The following is a 7,628-nucleotide window of genomic DNA, read 5'->3' as shown; positions in this document are numbered from 1 at the left end:
CACCCCCTGCCTTTTGGAGTGCTGTACTTCAAGCTGCTGTTTGTACTCTGCACCCCCTGCCTGTGGGAGTACTGTCCTTTATACCGCTGTGTGTACTCTGCACCCCCACCTGTGGGAGTACTGTGTCTTAAAATTTCTGTGTGTACTCTGTACCCCCACCTATGGGAGTCCTGTCCTTTAACCCACTGTGTGTACACTGCACTCCCTGTCTGTGCGAGTACTGTCCTTGAAGCTGCTGTGTGTACTCTGCACCCACCGCCTGTGGGAGTACTGTCCATGATGCTGCTGTGTGTACTCTGCACCCCCGCCTGTGGGAGTACTGTCCTTTAAGCCGCTGTGTGTTTTCTATTAGTCTGATAAATAAATGACATCAGTCATCTCATTGCTATTACTAGGCCCCAAAAATAATCTTTAAGGCCTGGTGTCTGTTTTCTAGTACTTTTGCAAATTAATATATTGTATCAGCAGTGTCGTTGCCATTTCTATGCTCTAAAACTAATTATTCTCAGTGCTGGTGTGTGGTTTTTATGAGTCTGGGAAATAAATAATTGACATCAACCATCTACTGTCCAAGCAGTCTGAGCCCCAAGTCATGCAGCAGTTTCTTCTGATTTTAATGACTCTGCTGGCTGGGTTTCTGTTGCCCATCCACATAGCCCGGCCCCAGAAGTGGAGAAGACGGAATGCACTGATGCCCAATCACTTGTTAGGTTGGATAATGAGTACTTGGGAGGGGTAGTGCACACGGTCAGTGGACCACCGTAGTACGTTCGATTTTGACAAAACTCAGTTGCCAACTGCAGCGTCTTTATGCAATGTGCAGACTGGCAAGGAAGGCAGGGTTAAAGAGTATGTGGAAGATGATGCGGGGGATGATGAGGTCCTAGACCCCAAATGGAGCAGAGGCCAACCTATTGACGTGCACAGTTCAGTGGAGGTGGCCACGCTGTCACAACAGGACAGCAAAAGAGGGAGTTGGGTGCAAAGGCACAATGGGCAGCCCCTAGTCAGTGCATCAGCTGCTACTGCCCACTGGACTGCTGCTATAAGCACACTAAAGACAGCTCAAAAGAGCTCCCCACCTTAACATTTCTTCATGGAAGGAATGATAGCAATTCAAAATTACTGGCCTTTGAAATGCTGCCATTCCGGCTGATGGAGTGGTATTGTTATAAAAAAAATTATGTCGCTAGCTGTCCCGCAGTACATTGTTCCCAACCGCCACTACTTTTCCAGGTGGGCTATCCCTGCCCTGCACAAACATGTTGCCGGTCAAATCAAGTGTGCACTGTGCAACGCTATCAGTGGCAAGGTCCACATAACTACCAATATCTGGACTAGTAAGCATGGCCAGGGAAGTTACATTTACTTAACTGCCCATTGGGTAAATGTAGTCGCGGGTGAGGCAGATGAGGAAGGCATTCTACCTCATGTCCTACCACCACCCAGTATTGCTTGATGTTCATCTGTCCAGGTTCCCTCCTCCTCAGGAAGACCTGCACCACCAACGGAAGCACAGCCAATTTGACATATTGTTACCAGTGCAGATTACTGGGTGGCCACCCTGATAGATCCCACTACAAGGACAATGTACCATCAATACTTCCGTCACTGGAGAGGGATTGTAAAATGTGTGAATACAAGCACACACTGGTAGAAAATCTACTAATGATTTTCCCACCTGACACTGGGGGCTCAGTAGAACAGCAAGGAGGAGGAAGTCGCCAAAGCATCTGGGGCACCGCCAGCATCTCAGAAGACAAGATTAGCATAGCTGAAATGTTGAAATATTTTATGAGCATACTACAACATCCAGCACCACCATCTGATAAGGTCCAAGTTAGCAGCAGGCAGCGTTACAACAACATGGTGAAGACTACCTATCCACATATCTCCATGTACTAACACATGGGTCTACCTCATTTAACTTCTGAGTCTCCAAATTGTACACATGGCCTGAGATTGCCATTTATGTTTTGAAGGTGTTGACATGCCCCACAGCAAGTGTACTGTCGAAATGTGTGTTTAGCATAGCGGGGGGAGGGGGAGTCATCACAGGTAGATGCATCCACCTGTCCACATCCAGCATGGGTAACCTAACATTTCTTAAAATGAACCAGGCATGGATCCCACAACTTAGCCATACCTTGGATGACTAAACAACTATAACAGCTGCACCCAGCCAGTCTTCAACTCTATTTGGCATTCATTTCATTTGGGGGCCATTTCCACAAAAAAAAACACAAAAACTGTGTTGGCTACCTCTTCCTCCGCCTCTTCTACCTATACTGTGAATTTTTAACTGTAGCAAGCCTCACTGAGTACTGCCGGCTCGATCCAAGATCATGGTTTTCATAGGAACATACATTACAGGAACAGACATTTTGGAGCTTTGCTGGTACTCTGCCCCATGCTCTTTGGGTGAAATTTATAAGCTGCTTCTGTGGTGGTACTCTGCCCCATGTTCTTTGAGTGAAATTTGTAAGCTGCTTCTGTGGTGGTACTCTGCCCCATGCTCTGTGGGTGAAATGTTTAACTGGACTAGCAGTAGCTAGCCTCAGTCTCTGTGTGGGCTTTGTCCCCACAAGCTGCAGAATGGTCTTCGGTTGACGACTTTTTGACACCTTAGGTTTGATCCATGATGAGCCCTACGGGATCCAGGTCGCTGAGGCAAAGATCATGAGCCTTGCACAGGGGGCTGTACTGCTAAGGACTACTACACCAAGTTCTGGAATGGTCCACTGATGTTCTATGCAGCTCTCAGGTGCTAGTTCCGTAAATTTCTTTCCAAGACTCATAAGGACTCTCTTGTTCTTCATGATTCCCCCCTAGTTCTCTGACGGAGGCCATGACCCACGCCATACAGATGGACCGCAGAATACGTGAGAGATGTGGTGATCCGCAGGGTGCCTGTTATATTCTGGTAATTTACTGGAGGTATAGCCATTGTAGGTTGGAGTTGCCAATTTTCGTGCTGTGGAGAAATGACGAAGACATGATCTTGAACTCTGGCTATATTTTGGTCTTGCAAGACTTTTTTAAAGTATTGTCCTACTTGCCCTTAAGCAGACAAACCTTTCGAATTATATTTTTTCTGATTATATTGGGAGATTTGTTGTGATTTACCTTGATGATATTATAATTTTTGCACCTGATTTATATTCTCAACAGTAACCTGTCCATGTAGTGGTACAAAGTTTGAGGGAGGATTCTTTGTTTGCTAAATCTGAGAAAAGTATTTTTTCTGCTCAGGAAATTTCATTCCTGGGATCCATTTTATCTGGTGGGTTTAAAATGGATCCCGGAAAGGTGCAAGCCATAATAGATTGGATCCAACCAGTTACCTGAAAGCGTTGCAATGTTTTCTCTGATTAGACTACTATTATAGGAAATTCACGAAAGTTTTTTCCTCAGTTTGCTAAACCTCTTACTGACCACACACATAAGGGGGCAGATCTGAAGGCTTGGCCACCAGATTGCTATTAGTGCTTTTGAAAAATTGAACTTGCGTTTTTTGTCTGCTCCAATTCTAATCCAACCTGATCTCCAAGAACCATTTATTGTGAAGGTGGATGCTTCAGAGGTTGAAGTAGGTCGGGTTTTATCTTGGGGTCCCAAAACACTGACCAATTTGCAGCGATGTAGTTTTTTGGAAAAAAATTATGATGTTGAGAATTGAGGTAAGGTACCTTCACACTAAACGATATCGCTAGCAATCCGTGACGTTGCAGCATCCTCGCTAGCGATATCGTTTAGTTTGACACGCAGCAGCGATCAGAATCCTGCTGTGATGTCGTTGGTCGGGGCTAGAAGGCCAGCACTTTCTTTGGTCGCTGGCTCTCCCGCTGACATCGCTGAATCGGCGTGTGTGACACCGATTCAGCGATGTCTTCGCTGGTAACCAGGGTAAACATCGGGTTACTAAGCGCAGGGCCGCGCTTAGTAACCCGATGTTTACCCTGGATACCATCCTAAAAGTAAAAAAAACAAACGCTTCATACTTACCTACCGCTGTCTGTCCCTCGGCGCTGTGCTTTCCTGCACTCACTGTGAGCACAGCGGCCGGAAAGCAGAGCGGTGACGTCACCGCTCTGCTTTCCGGCCGCCGTGCTCACAGCCAGAGCAGAGAAGCAGAGCGCCGGGGACAGACAGCGGGAGGTAAGTATGAAGCGTTTGTTTTTTTTACTTTTAGGATGGTATCCAGGGTAAACATCGGGTTACTAAGCGCGGCCCTGCGCTTAGTAACCCGATGTTTACCCTGGTTACCGGCATCGTTGGTCGCTGGAGAGCTGTCTGTGTGACAGCTCTCCAGCGACCAAACAGCGACGCTGCAGCGATCCGGATCGTTGTCTGGATCGCTGCAGCGTCGTTTAGTGTGAAGGTACCTTTACTCGCTGTTAAATTAGCCCTTGAGGAATGAAGATATTTTTGCAAGAGGCAGTTCATCAAGTCACTGTGGTCACTGATCATAAGAATATAGTGTACATTGAATCAACTTAAAGGCTAACTCCTAGTCAGGCCTGATGGTCCTTATTTTTCTCTAGATTATATTTATCTATCACATTCAGACCGGAATCCAGTAATGTTAAGGCTGAAGCACTATTATGCATTCTTAGTTTAGTTTGTCCTCCAGAACATCCATCCTCCATTTCCCTAAAAGTATTGTGGTTTCTGTGATATCCTCAGAGTCTGAGATCTGTAAAGTCCAATTATTGAACTTGTGCACCTAAAATTGCATCTGTTGCCGGAGTTTCATGATTCAGTCTTGAGTGGTCATCCTGGAGTCATGGCTATGCAATAAGCTATTTCTAGGCTTTTTTTGGTGGCCATCTACAATTAATGATATTAAAGATTTTGTAGCTGCCTGTAAAATTTGCTCATGTGCAAAAGTCTGTCTTAAAGGGACACTGTCACCTGGATTTGGAGGGAACAATCTTCAGCCATGGAGGCGAGGTTTTTGTGTGTTTGATTCACCCTTTCCTTACCCGCTGGCTGCATGCTGGCTGCAATATTGGATTGAAGTTCATTCTCTGTCCTCCGTAGTACATGCCTGCACAAGGCAATCTTACCTTGCACAAGCGTGTACTATGGAGGACAGAGAATGAACTTCAATCCAATATTGCAGCCAGCATGCAGCCAGCGGGTAAGGAAAGGGTGAATCAAAAACCCCGCCTCCATGGCTGAAGATTGTTCCCTCCAAATCCAGGTGACAGTGTCCCTTTAATGTCGGGTAATTGGTTCCATTGCCAATTAGATAAAGACAATGAACTCATCTGTCCATGGATTTCATTATGGATTTGCCTCTGGTGGGAAACTGTAATTTGGGTGTTGGTTGACGGATTCAGTAAATGGGCTCCTTTTGCTCCTTTGTCAGGGTTACATAATCCTGAGATACTATCAAGGTTGTTTATTTGTCATGTTGTAAGATTGCATGGTATTCCTCTAAGCATTGTGTCTCATAGAAGAGAGCTTTTGTAAGAAACTGGGGATTTGTCATTTTCCTCTACCTACCACCCTGAAACCAACACTCACACAGAAATGACAAATCAATCTTTGGAACTAATTTTAAGGAGTTTTCATTGCGGCTCAGCAGGAGGACTCGTCTTAATTTCTACCTCTTTCCGAGTTCGCCTTCAACAGTTGGGCCAATCAGTCCACTGAAGCCTCGCCATTTTTTGCAATTCAAAATGTCCTGGGGTGTAGATTGCCATACAGAAACTTTGCATTGTCTTGAGGGAGGTTCAGAAGAATATTGGGTCCTCTCAAATTCATTAAAAATGGAAGGTTGAAAAAGTTTGGTGGGTCCTGTCTTTAAAGAAGGTAATATGGTTTGGCTGTCATCCAAAAATATTAAACTTAAAGTACCATTGGCTAAGTTGGATCCGAAGGTCATTGGTGCCTACGAGATTCAGGAAGTGGTCAAACAGTGGCTTTTAGGTTGAAGCTTCCTCCATCCCTTCGTATTCCTAACATGTTCCATAAACTCCTGTTAAACGAGTTGGTCACTTCAATTTTGTCTCCCTCATCCCCACCTCCACCAGTTTCTGTCAATGACCGTTTAGAGTACATGGTACAAAAAATTATGGATTCCCAAAGTCTGTAATTCACTCCAGTATCTTATCCATTGGAAGGGATATGGACCAGAGGAGAGATCCCGGGTTCCAGACTAAGCTGTGAAGGCCAATCCTCTGGTCAAGGCCTTCCAATCTGGTGGCCCACCTAGAAGAGGGTGTAACCATCACAATTCCTCTACACAACAGTGTGGTAAGTGGCAGCCCACCCGTCCAATCTGGGACAGGGGCGTGATGAGCTGTCAGTATTGTGATAGACAGCTCAATAGTCCTATCTGAGACTTGAGAGTGCTGAGCTGTCAATGTGGTGAGTAACAGTCCAGTTGCCCAATCAGGGCCTGGGTGTGCTGTGTTTCCTACAGGTGTCTCCTGTTCAGAGTGATTCCCCTCTGCCTCACTTTGAAACCTGCTGAGCTATTTAAGTCCTCTGCAGCCTGTGGGCCAGTGTCAGCTATAGTTCATGCTGCACTGTTTGAGCTCCTGACCTGATCCCTGTAATAGTGTTCCTGTTTGCCTCTGACTGCCTGCACCAGTTTATGACTTGTTCTGACCTCTGGCCTGTACCCCAACTCCGTCTTACATCTCACATTTTGGTTACCATGTTCCCGGTAGGTTCTGACATCTTGCTTGTCCCCGACTATTCTCTGCTCGCCCCTTCTGTACCGCGCTGCTATCTCTGTGTATGACCTTGGCTTGTCTCACGTCTCTTTCATTACCTGTGACACCTGTGTTTTTGTTCAGTGTTGCTGCGCTGTGTGTACAACCTCTTTCTCTTAACCAGCACCCCCTGGTGGAGGTTGCTCTATACTGCACTGCAGCAACACATTACATCAGACTTGTGTATCCTTATAGGACCTTCTACTTCATATGGATGACCTCCACCTCCAGGTGGATGTTAATACAAACACTCATACACCTAGGAGATCCAGAAAATACATAAAATATGTCACTTAGAAAACATTAAGATCCGCAACACACTCCAGGGAGGGGGCATTCACCCCCTTCCTCTCACACATAATTTGAAGGAGAAACAGTTTACAATTATTGAAGTGAATCTTTGAGTCACTTTGAAATAGAATTGCACCGTTGACATATGGGAAGTGAGGAAATTATGCATAGCTGAGAAGGGGCAAAGCTAATTAAAACTCTTTATGAAACCCAGACTCCCTGCAGTGCCCAGGTGACTGAAAGAGGTTATTGTGGGGAAACAGCCATAGAATCCAAGATATGAATAGAAGGGAAACGAATATCTAACACCTTTAGATATAACTATTGTTACCTCAGAGGAAACTGGATGTCTGCAATCTGCAACTAGCCGATTTGGTGCAGATGTGAAGTTATGAATATTGGGGTTTGTATACATCAGATATTTATGAGATATACCTTTTTGGTGTCATACTGAGGGTATGGACGTCACTCACTCAATTCGATAAGGGACGGAGCTGTACATAAGAGAAGACACTGTGTAATAAAGGACGGTAATATATATAATAAAGGAGACCATGTTAGATATATGTATGTGTGTGTTTGTGGATATATATATCTGTAGCTTTGTCA

This window comes from Ranitomeya imitator, chromosome 2, assembly GCF_032444005.1.
Source record: "Ranitomeya imitator isolate aRanImi1 chromosome 2, aRanImi1.pri, whole genome shotgun sequence".
Taxonomy (NCBI): Eukaryota; Metazoa; Chordata; class Amphibia; order Anura; family Dendrobatidae; genus Ranitomeya; species Ranitomeya imitator.
Note: the sequence above shows the minus strand (reverse complement) of the source record.